This window comes from Strix aluco, chromosome 5, assembly GCF_031877795.1.
Source record: "Strix aluco isolate bStrAlu1 chromosome 5, bStrAlu1.hap1, whole genome shotgun sequence".
NCBI classification, from domain to species: Eukaryota; Metazoa; Chordata; class Aves; order Strigiformes; family Strigidae; genus Strix; species Strix aluco.
This window is the reverse complement of record NC_133935.1, coordinates 12,714,132-12,732,419: the sequence shown is the minus strand read 5'-3', so window position 1 is coordinate 12,732,419 and position 18,288 is coordinate 12,714,132.

The following is an 18,288-nucleotide window of genomic DNA, read 5'->3' as shown; positions in this document are numbered from 1 at the left end:
ACACAAAAAGAAATTTCTGGTCTACTAAATTTCTGTGGAGCCTGTATCTCCAGTCATTAGCCGAAGCACTAAAGCACAGTATCTTAAAGATGCTATGTTGACTAACCAAATTGAAATGTACATAGTGGTAGAGAATAGAAGGGAAACCATATGTATATGATGAGGTAATTTTTTCTTAATTAGTTGCAGAAATGCTAGATTTTTCACTGTTTTCACCTGTCTGGAAGAGTTGTACTGAATGATGAATAATAATGAATATCTGAAATACTTAGACTGCCAGGTGATAAGAGATGGATGCAAGTAATAGGGCCAAAATAAGGTTGATTTCTGGCTAGAAGCACCATGGTTTTCTTTTTATAGGCAAGAAGCTGCTTAAATTTGCACACCTTGGCTACAGTCCTACCCTTAATTTCTAACCAGTTCAGCTGCTGAAAGTGCATACACTGATTTTAATGATGTCTAAATGCCTCAGCTGATGTAGTGTTAAGTAGCTGTGCTTCTAAGGGTTTTCAGGTGATGCTGCAGTTTGTTCTTTTGGGATCCTCGATCAAGACTTCTGATGATTCAGAACTCCTGTGCTCTCCTGGCAAAAAGTTGTCGTGGTGCTTCCCAGCCCAGCCTGCTGGGGGAAGGAGGCAGGGTGATCCTCTCTTCGGCCTGAGAGTTGTTTTCTCCTATGTAGGAATTCATTTAATGAGAAGACTTTGGATTGTGCTGCTGTATATCTTAACCTTTGTTTTGCTGATGGATGAGGTGTACTGGTGAGGGGAGGGAGCAGCGAGGGTCAGTCAGGAGGGGAATGTGATCCCTTTAGGAGGCTGAAGCAGCAGTCTGCAGACATCACTGAGGCACCTGCAAAAAGCAGAAGGTGTTTCTCCCATCCCGACAGGTTGACATGCCAGCTCCTGTGGGGTTCTTATTTCCACCTCTTTCCTCACGTATTCAAACCCTGCTAGCCTGTGTGGTGAAGAGCATGGAAGTGGTGGGACCCCAAAAGATGGACATCACTGCTTTTCCCCGTGCTGGGGGAGAAGCAGTAGCAGACTGAGATCTGACCAGTCTCACCAGGGTCTTCTTACAGGAAGGCCCCCAGCCACTGCCACAGGGAGGGTTCTGTGCCTCCCTGGATCGGTCACTGCCCTGTTCTTTGCACGGATGTCAGATTTGGAGAGGTGAAACATGTTTCTGTGATAAGCAGGACAGAAAATAATATGGAGGTATCCAAGCTGATACCTGGAATGGTGTGAACTTTCTTATAAATGCAACCCCTGGGGTCAGCTTGAGCATGAGTGTTTTGAAGTAGTATTTAAATCTTACTTTTGCAAATTGTATTTCAGTCCCACTACTGGCATCATATGAAGTGAACCTCTCCATTTTGCAATTTTGGAAAAGCTTTTTCTAAACCATTGTTGTGTTGCTATATGTCATTCTTCAGTTGTTACTTTGAGTGAACTTGAGTGGAATCTAACTTTGTCCAATGTTTCAGTCACCTAATAATGTAGCAGCTTAGCCTGGAAAGCCGTGTTACCACTGCAGCACTGAAGCATCAGTGCTTCAGTCACTGTAGTAACAGGGCGGCAGGAGGTTGAACAGACACATTTCCTTTTCTATAAAAACATCTAAACCAAACATCTAAAGCATGTGACCTCTTTGAGAATTATTTAAGATCTCTGGATCTCTCTACTTGGATTTCTTTATCAACTGCCAGAAAGATTGGACTATAATGGATCCAGATTCTGGCCTTGCAAATACCATATACTAATGGCCAGCTAGAAGGGGAGTGGAGACCATTGCTAGTGACAGTTTTTGCAAAAACTCTTGTAATGTTTTCTTTCCCACCTTTTATTTCACTGAGGTGCTACTGCTTGTTCTTTGTGATGTAACCTTTCTGGGACAGCAGCTGATGGGTGCTAGATGCTTATGCAGTGCCTAACAAACGGATTAGGTTAATGCCTTGAGCCAGGATTATTTACAGTTTAGCTTTCTGTAATATTTTTAGCTATGCTATTTGAGTAGAATAAAATTTTCCATTCAATCCATTCCATCCCAATCTCAGAAAATGGTATGGGTAACCCTTCCTCTTTCCCTCTTCCTGCCCTGCAGATTCAGCATGGAGAAGGCTGTCTTCAGCAGACATAAATAGTTAGGAAGGATGTATTTATTTGGCTTTGGGTCATACAAAAGAGTGGAATCTTCAGGAAACAATTATTTCTTCTGCTTGGAAGAAAATGTGAAACTTGATTTTTATTGAAAAAAATCAGTGTGAAGGGTAAGGATGTGTTCATTCCCTTTAGCCACATCTGCAAGTAGTGGGGAATGAAAGCCTTTACATCATCCTCAGAATATATAGTTTATTTTCTTTTTCCATTTTCAAATGTGTTTCTTGAGTATAGAAGAAGAGAAAAATGTCCAAAAGCTGTTTTTATTTTTGAGCTCAAACACAGGGGAAGTTAATGCAATATTAGCGACCACCAGGAGGAGCTCACGATACAGCCTGCAGCTTTAGCTTGCTGCCTCAAAGCTTGTCGGCATTTCACCAGAAGAGCAACTTCGACACAAAGCACGGTGTGGGCAGCCATCCTCTTAAAGCAGTCAGTGCTGGCATTTGTCACAGGATTACACAAAATAAAACTACATCTGGAAAAGGCAAAGCGACCCAAAACAGAGGGCAGGTGGGACAACTTGCTATGGGCAGGTGCCATGGGAGGTTAGAGAACGTGATGATCCCTCGTGCTGCGCTAATGGCCGCGTTTCTACAAGGAATCCCAGCCTCAAACTTTACTTCCAAAATCTTTATTTTTCCCTTGGTAAAAAAAGTAAGCCGAGGTGCCATAAAGACCAGCTGGCAGCCAGAAGTGGAGAGTGTTCACATGATACAGTGCTTTTTAAAGTTTTAGTGAAGTTCTTTATAGGCAGGTCAGTAACTCCGCTCCGCTTGCTAATGTGAATGTTCCCAGCTATCCAAGGGCGGCAGAACAAATTTGTAAGTAAAAGGTTGGTAGTTTTTATTTAGAAGAGGTTCTTGATTTCAGAAAGCACAGATTTTCACCTTGCAGATGCTAAGTTTTCTCTGTTCGGGATAAAGCAGGAGCTGTCAGCACTGAAATTGCTGAGGAAATGAGAAGAACCCAGTGTCTGTCACATCTGTTGTGCGCTCTGCCTGTTTCTGTACTCATTTTAAAATCCAGTACTTAACATTGCCTCAAGACTAACCAGTTCCCATTTCACTGAGGCAAGAGACTAACGTCTGTAACCCAGTGACTGTGGGCACCTTTCTTCTTGCTAAAATAAATTAATACTGAACAGACTCTTTTTATCATGGCCACGTTCTTATCAGACCGTCTCCCTTTATATTCCTTCCTTCCCCAGCCATTGTGGAAACAGACATCCTGCCCAAGGCATCGAAATCCACAATCTGCTGCTTCTTCTGTGGAGCCTCTGGATTTTTGCCAACGGCCTCTTGAGATGGTCCCAGATGTGATTGCTTTTTCTGTGCTACCCTGAAAATATCCGGTAAAAACAAAGGACTGTACTCACCACAGTTACCGCTTTGGAGGCCAGCACTTCCTCTGCTGTCAGGGATGTACAGTGGGAGATGTTAGTCATGATGTACCCCAGAGAAACCATGACTAAAATGGCAGGGTCATAGTCAAAGGGATATTCCTACAATAGAATAAAGCCAATCTTTTTATTGCATCTCTCAGCTGGTCCTTGAGTTTACCTCCAGTTCCCATGAACCCAGGAGATGTGTATGGGGTGTCTTTCCCACAGCACTCTTCTGTGGGGGAAATGCAGATTCCCTTCACCTATGTTGTGTGTGAAAGGAGATTAGGTTTTGATCTGCTTTGCTTCAGGGGAAAAAAAATGCAAACAATTCTATTTTTGTTTCAAAGTAACTTGGACTTAAACAGTAAAACAGCCAATGCCTTAAAATAAAACCAAAATGTTTTTTGACTGACTCAATAACTTTTCTGGGAGAAGGCTGGGGGAGAGAGGAGGGAGGTGGAAATACCAACTCATGACAGTTTTGGTGGCTTGGATTTGTGGGGGTTTTGTGCTACTTTGGTACACTTGGAAATTTTTAGTAGTCCCATCCATCAGAAAAACAACGCTGTATTCCTGGCTGTTACCGTAAGTTGGTGCAGGTACCCATGAGGAATCATGGGGATGAAGGTATACAAATGCACCTTGCTGCTGAGTTTCCTTGTGTAACATCTTGTAACCTTTTTCTTTTTTCTTGTTGCTTAGATCTTCCCTCCAGCTTCCATGCTCTGATGTAAGTTGCCTAACTACCAGAATTCCCATAGTCTAAGAGTGCACTTGTCTCAAGAAGCCTTTGTGCGTGCAATAAAACGTTCAGAAGGGTTTTATCCTGTTGATCAATTTTTAGGCATTCACTCATTGAGGAAGGACAGGTGAGAATCCAATGTGATCTCTTGTGTGAGTCTGTACTTATTGATTAAAGGCTTTACTTCAGTGTCACAGCAAAGAAAAACTTCAAATGTCTCTTTATTGGGATCCATCTTGCAATCTGTCTGCCACTAAAATGAAGAGACTGGAGGAAAGTGAAAAGAAGAGAAGAAAAAAAGATGGATCCCAATGAAATCCACACAGATCATGCCTCAACTGCTCTAGGAAGCTGCATGTTGTTCAGTTGGGCTGAGGAATTGTTACCATTGAAGGCACTTTATTGCTGAGTTAAATTAGTAAAAACCTCTGCTCTGCAACTTATTTTCCTAACAAAGTAATTCGATAAAGTTGATGTTGCACTTGTGCCTTGGAGTTTGCAGTGTCTTTTGGAAGAACAGTTATGTAGAGCCTGAAATGAACACAGCTTTTCAGGACTGCAGCTAATTAGGTTATTCTCCCCCATGCCTCGTCACCAGTCTGCATATAAATCCAGACAGCTTTCTGAGATCAAGCTCATGACTGTCCTCACAATCTGTAAGTTTGTGTCATGTTGGGGATGTGTGGGCATGTTCAATATGGCCTTCATGTTTATTTCCAGAAACAGAAGTGTATCTCTGTGGCATCTGTTCTGTTAAATATTGACTTTCTATCAGCAGTGTTAGAGGTGAGGAACCTCCCTGGAAAAATCAGCTCATGGGGATTTGCATGGCATTTCTATGGCTGAACCACATTGTTTTTTTAGTTTGTTTTTTGTTTTAAGTAAATTGGGACAGAGATACCTTTTGTAGCGTCTCTTCGTACAAGGCAGGAACATTGCTTCGGCAAAGCATGAGGGCTGATACTCAGTCCTTTGTATTCAAGACTGATAAAGCAGAGTACCTCAGTGACCAGTGATCTGAGATCTGTTTTAAATGGTGTCTGCTTTTTTGTTGTTACTCTTTAGAAATATCCTGACCTTGCAGACTTACAGACAAGCTTTTCTTAACAGTATGTGCAATGTCAGCACCAGCCAGAAACATATCACCCTCTGTAGGCAAACGTCCTGAAATAAAAGGCCACAGTTGGCTTGTAAAGAGTCAGTGAGCTTGAGTCCAAAACATGATGAAAACTTTAATAGGAGAGGAAAATACAAGAACTAAATATGAAAAACTGGTGATAACACCTAAATGGATATGCAACAAAGAAGGATGTAAGTATATTCATGCCTTTTGCAAGCACAGTGGTACACAAAACCCGTCTACGCTGGTTCCATGTAGCAGGGGCTCGACTTTTTTTCTGTCTGAAGGAAGACTGCCTAGCCTGGTGTTTCAAGTAACACACTGTAAAATGCTGTTAGGCAAGCCCTGTAGCAGTCTATCACCTATCACGTGAGCCTACAGCGTATCTCCTAAGGGGGCATCTGCATTTGAAGCCATTTACTGCTGAGGATGTCCTGTATCAGTTGGTCATCTTCCTGACCGCTAACTGCTCTCGCTGATTCAGCACTGGTGTGGAGCGTGGGGTTTTGATCTACCAGCCTGGGTCTGTGTAGCTGTAAGTGAGCATAGGTGCTTACTGGTGCAAATACTTAAGACGAGGAAAGGCAGCTGGAGCTGGTTACAGAGATTTTCTATGTAAAGTAGGAAAAATCATGCTGATAATTTTGGCAAATTTGAGTAATTAGACTGTAAGAGGGACAAAAATAGGGGTATTTGTTCGTTAACTGCTCTACAGAAATTCTGTCTTCCCAATAGCAGGGAGAACATTGCAAGGAATGGATGTGCATATAAAAAGCAGTGTATTGTAGTGCCATGCCAGAGAATCTATATTTTAAAAAACAGGACCTGGAGTAACCTTGTCTTTAGACTTCTGGCTGCAGGTGGCTGCTGCCCTGCTGCTGGTGATCTGGTCCGTGTACTGATGCTATGCTGTTTGCTGTGCTTCCAGAGTAAAAGTAAGCTCTGGTGACGTTTGTTTCTGGCTGTGAGCTAAGTTTGTGGACAGGTAGAGGAGGGCTCATGTCAGCTGATGGGAAGGGTGGATCTTGAAGAGCTTGACCCATCACTTGATGAATTCCTCCTTAGCCAGGCTCCTCTCATCAGCTTGTCTTCTTCGTGGAGGTCTCAGGTCTGGGATTGCTGCCGACTGCACGAGGGGTAGCAGTACACATGTTAGCATGAAGCAGGGAGATGGCTCGGGGGCTTGGCAGTCCCTACCTTCTGGGGTGCAAGTGTGTATGTGACTTGGTCCAAGCAAACCAAGTCTTTGCATTGGGTTGTCCCCAGATATTGCAAGGGGTGCTTCATGTCTCTGTGCTCTTCCTCCCTTCAAATGGTGAGGGAGAGGACATCTCCCAGTGAACGTTAGTGATGGTTTGTATCTTCATAGAGCTGAACTCTGTGTGAGCCATCAGGTGCACTATGCCCACAGAGATATTGATGATGCTGAATTTCTCTTTGTTCTTTTGTTTTGGAGACTATAATACTGAAGGAACGTATCAGTCCGATAACTCTGAGAACTGTAATCTCTTTGTCCCAAAGGAAAGAAAACAAATGGGCCCCCTCTGCCCCTTTATTCCTGAGTACTTCTGCCAAGGCTTCAGTGAGGAAACGAAATGTGTGGGTGGGAGCTCTTGCCCCATCTTTCATGCACTTATGTTCCCCAAACCACAGCAAAAGAGAGACGTGCTCTTGCCTAGTGTCGTAGAAGTAATGCTGTGCTAAAGACACCAAAAGCAGCTGACTGCAGAGCAGAGACCTCTGCCTGCATCCTTGGGTCCCCAGCTTGGCAACCTGATAGTTGGCTGTGGTTATTTCATTTCTAGGAAAGAGGCTGATGCTATTGACCCTGAGCTATTATTTGCCTAATGAAATACAGGGAACTGAGGGGTGGGAGCTAGATGTGAGGATCTGTGGCTTGCTGTCTTTCCTCCCTCTCCTTCCCTGGAAGAGTTTTGCAAGAATGCCTCAGCACTGCCAGAACACCATTCCTGATGGCTGGTAGCAATGTCCCTGCTCCAAGGGTGTCATATCCTGAAATGCTCTGCATTGCTGTCTGCAGCCCTTACAGACTGAAAACATGTAGCTGGAGCCTTCCTGCCTGACAGAAGTGCTACGACCTTAATAATCCCAGGACCCTTGCAGCAAGACAGTGTTTTGCCAGATGCCCTCAGCCATCCTTTAATGATCCTAGGCAGACCCTTGTGTCTGGGGCACTGCCTGTGATGCTGAGCCTGGCTGTCACCTTGGCTTTGTGGCCCAAGCAGAACATCCTGCCCATTTTGACAGGCCTGTGCCACTCAGAGCATTGCACTTCAGCAGGCACCAGGAAGGTATGGCCCTGCCGATGTCCTGCCTGCCTTCTCCCCAGGGCGCTGCAAGGGCTCAGCGTGCCTGCTGGGCCAGGTGGGCTCTGCCAGACCCACCTGCTCCAGCAGCTATTGCCGCTGAAGGCAGAGGGAGGCAGGTCATGTATCATGCAGATTTCTGGATAGCATGGGATCTTTTTCTGTCAGAAAGCCCAAATGAATTTTCAGATCACAAAGAAAATGCCGTCTGCCTCATTACTGAGCCGCAATCTGTTCCTTCTCTACCTCCCCAGTTATATTCCTCACCAGGGATTTACCAGTCCTTTTCAATCTGATGTTTTAATCTCCCATTCCCCCATCTTTGCCCCTCTCATTTCCCTTTCCAGAGCTGCTGCTCTTACTCTTACCTCTCCTGCCCTTGCCCGCTGGAGTGAGACACTTGCACAGTGTTGAACTCTGAAGTGCCTTTAACTGCCCACCACTGCTAGCTGCCAAAAGAGAGGAGATGCACTGTAAACACAGCAAATGAAAATACTGCCACAAGGCTGCACAGGTCCTGCCCTTTCCACAGCACTCCTGTGGACAGGCATTAAAAATACAAGCTGGCAGGCACAGGCTCTGGGGTCTTCAGGAGGCATCAAAACCTGGGGGAACATTGTATCTGTGCTTGCCCCGAGATCTGCGTAAGACAACTCACATCAAAGAGAAGCAAGGAAGGAGAATGTATATATTTACATCGCTGTTGCATGCACAGAGCTTGGCCAAGGTCCGTGCTATCCTCATGCTCAACAAGCTCTTGCTCTGAAGAACCTATGGCAAAGCAGGAAGAAAAATGGCCCTGGCTGCTTGCTTTGCGGAGATGGTGGCAGCTGAAAACAAAGCCTTTAGTGACAAGGCCATCTTTCCCTGAAGGGGCAAGCAGTCTGGGAGAAAGGACTGAGACATACTGCACTTGAAAAACTCCCAGAAAAGCCTGACAATTACATATTTCAGGACACGCACCCTTATACCAATAACCTAAATATTTATGCCTAAGAAGTCCAGTGACGTGGTATGGCAGGGACATACTGTTTGCGCTCGTGTGCCAAATCTACACCCCTCCTCTGTGCTCCAATGTCTTTGGCATGTGCTGTACAAGTCGTCCTTTCTCTCCCAGATAGGGACGCGTTTCCTGTGGTTTGTTCTCCAGTGCCTATTTTTCAGCTTTTCCTGCTGAGGGGACACAAGCCTCCAGTGATGCCATCAGCTGGAAGCGAGCAAGTGGCCGCGGCGAGCCCGTGTCGCCCCAAGCTTGTCTGTGTTGGCTCCGTGGCCCCGGCAGCGCGTGCCAGGCGTTGTGCAGCTGCAGGGCTCGGCGCCAGTGGTGAGGTCTCTGCCTGCGCCGCAGAATGCCTGATTCAGCAGCAAAATCCCCGAGCTGCCTCCAAGCCCTCCTGGAAAAACCATCTGCAGGCATCCCGCTTGGGTGGGAACATCCAGTGCTGGATGTGCCTGCCAGATCGCCCGTCGGCCGCACGGCATGCGGCTCCCTCGGGACGGGGAAGCCCCCAAAGGCTTCACCTCGGTGCAAGGGTGTTTGTTGTTTTTTCCTTCCTTGCCCTGAAGGTCTAACCCAAAGCCTCCTGAAACCCATGGAAAGATTCACGTTGGCTTTCCTGTGTCTTGGGACTGAAGTTGCTGCTTGCTTCTCCATCAGCTGCGCATCTGTAGCATTCTGCTAGTGCCTTTTAAAGTTAAATTTCCTAGGATCAAACAAAAAGAATATTGGGGAGGAGGGGGAAAAGAACACAATAAACCTTTTCCTTCATCTGAAGCACCAGTAGTTGGCTGAGGAGGGATGTGAGATAGTAACAGGAATTGAACACAGTGGCCTGGTATCCTCTGTACCTGCCGCTGAGTAGCCACATGTTAAGTAGAACCAGTTAAACGCATCTGGGATAATCTCTTAATACTGCTCCTACTGTCTTCTTTCTGTTGATATGCAGGATATGTTGCATCTTCTTTCTGGATGTGCTTTATAGAAGTACAGCAAGAAGCTAGATGTGGTTTGTATGTTCACGTGGTCACACAATGTATGGCACATTGGTCTGGGGCTGAATGACGTGCACCGTTTGATCTGGAACAGAAGCTTTTCCCCAGCTTTTTGCACCAAACTTTTTATACCAAACTGTTAGGGTATCAGGCAGGTGGCAGCCAAAATGACACCAGGAAAGGAGAGGGTGGCTGCTTGACAATCTTGGCCATGATGGGTGAGTCCAGCGAGCAGCACTGACCATCACCTCCCTCTTTGTTTATCCCCATGCCTCTCCAGGGCTCAGCACCAATGGGCCAGGTCAGCTGTAAGCAGGGGCTGCGCCTGGGTGGAAAGCCTCCGGCAGGGACTGGCAGCTTGTGCTGGCTGTGGTGAGGTCTAGGGATGCTCAGCATCACCGCTGGCTGAAAACAGGCACCCTTGGTGGCTCAGAGGTCCAATTCTGAACTGGGATGAGGAGTATTCCTGATATCTATTTAGCTCACCCCAGCCGATCATGCTTCAGTTTCAAGGTTTGACAAGCACAGAAGCCCAAACTGTGGCCAGAGGCCTTGTGTCCCTGAGAACCCATCTTTGCGTGGCAGGGGAGGCCCACAGAGTTCACCAGCACTGTGACAGGGAACAAGGGCTTGGCCTCAGCTGCACAGTCGCTCCCCTTGGAAGTGTTTTTCTGTCTCTGGAAGCAGTGCCTCAGCTGGTGCAGATCGTGCTGGTCCCAGTGACATGTGGAGGCTGTTACATGCTTACATCAATCACAGCATGCCAGTTTATTTTCTTTCTCCTTAGCTGTTTTGCAATGCCTTCCCAATTCAATTGCTAATATTTTTCATAATTACATTTGAGCAGCTGCATCGGTCTGGAATTTGCACAGATGTCCTGAATTTTGCAATGTTCTCACTTGCACGGGGCACCTCACACAAACTACTGGCTCCACGGAGAGGATCCTGCAAGCCAGCCAGCGTTGCTGATAGTACGACAGCCCCTACCAGAGCAGTGATCTTGCCCAGGTAAACAGCCGCCTGCTGCCTCCTACCTCTGCCAGGTGAGTGGTAGTCACCCTGCACAGTCCCCCTCTACTCCTTGTTTTATGTGACAAGTGTGCTGGGAACAGAAATGAGCAGAAGTTTGAATTGCTGGTGCCTACACAGCAAATACCCCCAAGACATTGCTGTGTGGAGAGGATGGGGCTACGGATATTCTGGTCGGTATCATTTTAAGGCACCCAGGAGAGGAGCTGAATTCAGGTCTTTCATGTTCAGGACAGTGGCTCCTTGGTGCTGGCCACAGTGACCCCAAATTCCAGTGCCTCACGTGGCTACAACACCATCCTGCAACAGAAGGTCCTCCCTTCCTCTCTTCACACATATGCTGTGTCTGTGCAAAACCACAACAAGGAAAAAAACTACACGGTGTTTCTTTCTTTGAGTGGCTGGCAGTAGAGCCTTGCTGGGCTGCCCTGGCCCAGTGCTCAGTGCTGTGCACAAAGGAAACCTTCTGAGATGCCCCGCAGTGCTCAGATTTGCCCCTGAAGCAGGAGATGCAGTGACCTCTGTTTCAACATGAATAATTGCAACTGTAGTTCCTGCCCTTCCAGTGATGCAAGTCTTTATTAGACCTGACTGGGGTCTGTAACCTCTGCTGGCTGCAGGTTCTCCCAGCTGCCGGCGTGCTGTGTGAAGTGCTGTTTGTATTTCCTTCTATTCATGCTAACGTTACCTGCCATGAATGATGCAATTATGTGCACAAGAAGAGATCACAGGGAGGTTCGAAGTCCAGGATGTAAAAAAAAGAGAGAGAAAGGAAAAAAAAAAAAAAGAGTGCCAAAAATAGAGTTTCCAAGGCTGGAGGTCGTTTGGGTGTGGGGCTTGGGACATCAGAGACATGGTGAGGCTCATGCTGGAACCTCAGGTTGGAGGGGAATATCCACTTGGTGCCTTTCACTTGCCCGTAGTTATCTGCATTTAACCATCACCACCCGCAGCTGTGTTGAGTCCAGTAACTTCAGGGAAACCTGAAGTGAGCCTCTGGGGACTGGTTGCTGCAGAGGGGACGGGTGGCAAGGACCATCACCAAAGGCGAGTACAGGGAGACATGAGGCTGAGCTCCTGCAGGTCTCGGGAGTGGTAGATGATATGACTGTGGATGACGGCCATAAGCGGTGGCTTGGGATGTTCAGGGTGGCCACTGGGAGAAGCTTCTCCCCAGGAGGGTGACACAGCACTGGAACAGGTTACCCAGAGAGGTCAGGGACTTTCTGGCCTTGAAGGGTTTTAAGACTCGGCTAGACAAAGCCATGGCTGATCTGAGCTAGTGTCGGCATCAGTCCTGCTTCTTATGGGAGATAGGACCGGAGGCACCCAGAAGTCCTTCCCAGCAGATACTTCTATGACTGTACTTACATTAAAATTGAATAAACATGCCCTTGTGTTGACTTAACCTTCCCAGTGAGCATGTTGATCTGGTTTTGTTGACACGCTCATTCCCAGAATCTGATTCTCACTAAATACAAGTGAAAATGGGAGGTGGCCTGCATGTTACCTGAAAAAACATGCGAGTTGGGTTTTTGGTTAGTTTCTGGTGCCATCCTTCAGGCTCTGGGAAAGCTGGCAGGCCTGCACAACTCACCTCTGTGATGACGTGGTGCCAAATGCCACCCCGTAGCAAGCTCTGTAGATGCAGTTATTGGAATAACACTCCTCCTTGTGATCAGGAACCTAATGGCCCTTCAGCACGTATTTCTGCTGTGTCTTTGCACTTCAGCTTCTGCTGTAAGTAAAACAGGCTGCAGCTAGTGAGGGCTTGGGGAGTCCAGTGCCAGATGTTCATTCCCTCACCTCTTCTAAACCATGAGAGGTAATAATGTGTTTCTGCTTGACTGCAGGCACAAAACAGGACCTTTGGGGGATTTGTGTGCACAACTGGAGATACTCCTTTCAGACCAGGGTTTAAAGCTCTGCCCAAGCTGCTCCCAGCATGGAGCACGCTCCCCTCCCCTCTGATAACTGCCAGCCTTAACCAAACCTTCTCGCACTCCCGTGCCCTACCAAGACCCTTGTCTGGCAGCTGACAGCACAGCCCATACCCACGGCTGGGCTAGAGAGGCCCTGTCTGTTCTGGCAGGGCTAAGTATAAGCCCCATTTTCCTTCTGGTCAGAGGGTTTGCTGTCTTTTTACAAGGCACTGCTTCCTGTTACCTGGGATGGGCCACAAGAAACTCTGGACGTGCATTCCTGCATTGTCTCATGGGGGATGAAGTAGCGGTTCTGGTCAGAGAAAACCCTCCTTGTCCCCCTTCCTTCTGTCAGAGACGTGGGGAATGGTGAGCAATTAATCTGAAACTCTGCATAGTAAAATATAAATCCCCGTAGCCTGAGAAATTCTGGATAAGTGCCAGAAAGGGTTAACAAGGAAACATGTTCCCTCCAGCATAATTGTATATTTGGCTTATATTTTAATAAATGAGTAACAGCTGAGCAGAGAGGCCAAAAGGAGAGAGTCCCCCCACCCTGAGGTATGTTCAAGTCAGAGTTTGGGCTGCATGCGAGTCAGGTACTGGAGTGGGTGATTTGGCACAAAGCACTGAAGATTAACTATGAATTAGACATCTATGTAGACAGTGAGTAGCAATCAGAGCAAGTGGCTAATGCATGTGTGAAGGGTTGTTTTTTTAATGTTTAAATTTTCTTTAATTCCCTGAAGGCACAGCGAGAAGGAGCAAAGCCAGGCACTGTGGTGGAGCCTGCAGGGAGCTGGAGGCCTGGGGTGATAAATCAACAACACTGCAGTGAGATTAAGGAGACAACATGGAAAGAGGAGTTTTATTATTACTACAGTCAGCTCTGAAGGGCTTCAGTTCACGATGGCTAAAGCAGGGGTAGATCAGGAACCCCCATTGGATGGGGCCCACCATCTGACAACATCTGACAATAGCAGAAGCAGCAGAGTGTTTCTTCTGCATTGAGAGTTTCACCTGGAGAGAGCTGCCTCCAAAGCAGGATAAAATAGCTTGCATTAGTGGGGAATTTCCTCTTTGTGAGGAAAGCTGGTGATGAGCTTGGCCATTTTGGCTTTTCGTCCCATTCAGGAAACATGTCTTGTTCTTGCAGAATATTTCTGGGAAGGCTCAGGGATTAGTCTACCGTTCAAAAGCACTGGGTGGTTCTGGATGATGATGCCGTTGGCCTAATGCTGATGGGAATATTGGGCTCTATAAACCCCCCCCCAACAGTAACAGCTCCACAGACTGACAGCCCCAGGGATGGGTGGCAGTTTAGCAGCTGCTACACCATGATGGGGACTCCTGTTGCTCAGGGAGCAGCCTGAAGCTGTTAAACTTGTTTTTGATAAATCAGCAAGCAGTGGCTAGGAAGCAGTATCTTTTATAGCTCTCAGCCAGGGCAAGAGGTAAAATAAAGACCTGGTTCATGGAGGAATTTCTCCTGCAAGAGCAAGCGCTGTCGTGCATTGGCACTGCCCAGCTCCACGTCAAAGGCAGACTAACCCTCAGACAGCAGCACTGATGCAGCACGGCAAATTGCTGGCAGGAGGGGAAGTTCTTGTTTGGGGAAGTTTTGGCCGTACTTTGCTACAGCATTAGCCTTCTCTGTTGGGTTTCTTCTGCTAGAAATGTTTAGATTTATTTTTGTTTGTGTTCTGTCTTACGCAGCTAAGAAAACAGTTTCAAATAGGACAAATTGTCTTGTTCCAGGGAGGAGGTCTGATCTGAAGAGTGAAAACAGCTTGCTACTTGGAGAGCCATCCACAAAAGAACAAAGCTCTAAGGACAGTTCCCTACACTGTGCCCCACAAGAGATATTATAGAGTCAAGATGTTGGCCTTGGGAAGCACTAGTATGTGAGTGGCTTTTTTCCCTAGGATTTACGTACCCCAGTGCCTGGTCCTCTGGATACTGCTTTTTGGGTCTGATGGGCAAGGAAGCAAGTGCCTGGGGTATTCCCTTCTCCTGCTTGTAAGAAAGGGGAACCGTGTTAGTTCGTTTCACAGGCATGCTGGTGCACCTTTCTGATAGTTTTGCATGTCACTGGCAACATGAAAGGAAGAAATGCTCATGAAAGAGCCAGTGTTCCTGCACAACATTCATGGAAAATCAGTTCTGGATGTACAGAAGTGTGAGTTTCTTGTGGCAGTTGGATGGAGAGTTACACTTAAATGCTTAGAAAAGTGAGATGACATTGTATGAAAATGAATCGGTGCTACTATTATTAAAATATCCCTGCTTGTAATGGCTGCTTTGGCAGACTGGTCATAATGAAGAATTTTAAACTTGTTGTAGGATATAAATCCCTGTAGGAAGGAACTCTAAAAGCAACAAGAATTTTGCTGCTTGAAAGCCAGACTCAGTTTAGCCTAATTTGTAGCCAAAGAGCCAAAGTGTGGATTCAACACTTTTAGGTTCTCAATTAAAAGGTCATCATCACATCATCAGGAGGTACAGATTCACCACATCATCAGTCTGTTTTCCAGAAAAAGTCACTCTTGCCCAAAGGACGACTGGAAATGCCTAAATGAGATGATAAAAGTGGTGTGACCTGAGCCAAAACCCATTTTGCTGTCAAGGCTTAAAAAAGAGTTTTCATTAAGAAAGAAATGTTAGGAAATGGCAGACACTGATAGACAGCTCATGAGACTAAATTTGTGAAACTCTGTAGAAACAGGAGCCGATGGAAATTATTCTTACATTTACACCTCAGGCAATCACCCTGGATTTATTATTACATCTTGGGCTGCAAGCCTGAGCCTGATTTATTGACTACTGTCCCTTTCAGTTTCTTATCCAGGGTGGTAAACCAGCTGTAAAAAGCTGAAAAGTAGTTGAGCTGCAGGTCTTGTCTTTTCAGCCTGTTTCTTGTGTTCATTTTGGACTATAAACAAACATCTCTCAGGTCTCCTAAATAGATTTTCTGATCAAGTTCCCAGAACAGACCACCGCCAGTCTCGTTAAAGCTTATTTATGCTACTTTCATGCATGAATAAAAAAGCTCCCATTCACCACGGATTTTGTTTAGTTAGATCCTGTGCCTCGTGATGGACATTGAATTGGAATGACATTTCTAGCGCTAAAAAAACCCCAAAATAGTGGGACTGCGGAGAACACTTTGATGCCTCTATCTTTTGCAGTATGAGCAGGAAGGGGTTAACCTGTTCTTGGCTGTATGGTATTGATTGAGGCCCACACAAAGAAAATACAGCTGTAAATAGTTAGGAGTATTCCCTAGTAGCTGACTTTTTTTTTTTTTTTTGCCATTGAACTGGGACTCTGGAGGTATGATCTGTTTCCCAGGGATGCCACCTGCTTCGTGTGTGATGGGAGGAGGAAGGTCACTAGTTCCTCTAGGTCTCGGCTCCCTGGCTGAGAATGATGCTCTCTCCCTTCTCTGCTTTTTCCAACTTGCTTGTTTATATCGCTAGCCTTTCAGCAGAGTAACGTCAACTCTGCCTGTGTGCTGAACACCACGGGTCCTGCTCTCAGCTGGGGCCTCTAGACACCACTACAAATAACAAATATGATTTTCCCTTTACGCTTGTCTCCTTCATCTCCATCCCTGCTGCAGTGCCTATGAGGTAAGATTAACAGCTAAAATAGGAAAAAAAGAAATCGGTAAAGATTAAGAACAAGGGAATAAAGATCCAGCAGGTATGAAAAGTTATGAAATGGGTTTGGCTTTTTCCAGTCCTGCTAGCTGATGATCTCATGCAAAGGTACTGCATGTTGGAAGAAAAAGGATTTGAGCCTGTCCTTTAAGTCAAAAGGGTGAACAAAAAGCAGCTCTGTGTGTTTCCTTTGTGCTAAGCACATTGTGAATATTCTTAGGAATTGACACAAGGATTAACATCTCTGCATTTTAATGTGCCTGGTGCTGGAATGTAGCTGGAAAGCAGAGCAGGCAGGAATGGTCTCTCCAGGCGGTGGGCTCTGCTAGGTGACTCTTTGAAGTGCTATTCAATAGCTTTCTGTTACTCTTTCCCCCCCTCCACCCCCCTTCCCCCCCCTCAACTTCTTCAACAGCTTCTGGAACAAATCCTGACAGATTTCATGTTTCTGAAATTTACTGGACTGCACTGTTTTATCTCCAAATACTTTTGCATGGCAGTAGTATTAAAAAAAAAAAGGCATGTGGACAGAAGTATGGAGTTTGGTATTTACTTTGGATCATTAACCTGATCTGTAAATTTGATTTGATCTCACTTTTTTTTTTTTTTTTTTTTGTTCCTCCCCCCCTCTTTGTGTAATTTCAGAGCCTGCAAAGAGACGCTGTCTTTTGCTGCTTCGGGATCCCAGCAAGAAATGGGAGTCTGATGGATTGTAAATGCACCTGCTTTGTTTAAAACCCAGCCAAACAGATAAGTGTCCTTTTAATTATCTCACAACAGCATTTTAGACATAGCTGTGCACAACATTTCTGTTCGGTTGGTTTTAATTCGGTGAGCCCTGTGTGTTTCACCATTGCAAACGAATGCTCTGCGGTTCTCCTTTCGGCTGAGAAATAACCAGACGATATCGGTGTTTCACATGAGCTAATTAATCGGCATCTGAGGGAACCGTGGCTGAGGGCTCAGGGAGCTCCTGGGGGTCTTTCCCTGCCTCTCCAGAGCTATCATCTCCAGCAGCCCTGTGAGGTTTTGGGACTCTGAGGAGCAGCTCTGCGGGACCAGACGAGACTGATGTGACCCATCTGAGCCTTAAGGAGTCCTCCGGGACTCATTAGGGGTTTAATAAATAAACTTGGCTGGTTTGATTGAGAAGATGCTTGTGCAGGCTTGGCGTAATCTCAGAGAAACCAGCTAAAGCTGCTGGCAGGAGAGAGAGGGCTTTCTGCATGTGCTATTCATATGTGTGCTGAGAAAGTGATAACCCCAGCTTCTTCCTGCCGGTTTCCAGGTGGGAAAACAGCTGGGGGTGGGGGAGAAAAGCCCTTAGTTATACTGAGCTTATACAGCGCATACAAAGAGGTATCGTGGGTGAGTGAATTGTCCCCTCAAAGTTATGGGGACATTTGTATCTATGGATGGAAAATACAAACTATCAAGAAAATAATTTCTGGCTGCTTAGATCCATTTCTATAGGTGACTGCTGGCTGCTCTTGGACACACCACTGCAATTATTAAATAATTTAAGAAATCCATAAAATATGGTCTCATGTACAGTGTTACTTTGCAATAGTATACAGCCATGGGGCTGGGGCAAATGTTCACTATAACTGCAATTTACTGTACTAGAATAATGAAAAAAACACTAAAGCCGAGCACGTGAGCATTGGAGGGGATGTGTGACCGAACGAGGGGCAGGACCCGAATTATCTACTCCAAACCTGTCTTGTCTGCTCTATCAGGGTTAATTAGCAGAGTGCAATGTCTACCTTGCTGCTAGGAAAGCTACAAACAGGTTTGCTACAGCAAATTAGACTGTGGTAGCTGATGTGAATTGGTCTTACTTTCCTAAGCAGAAGGTGAATTTCTCAGTGAAGGTGTCAGCCTAGGACTGAGAGAGGCTGGAGAGACAAGACGGTGAAATAGGAGGTTACTGCGGCATGAGAGAACT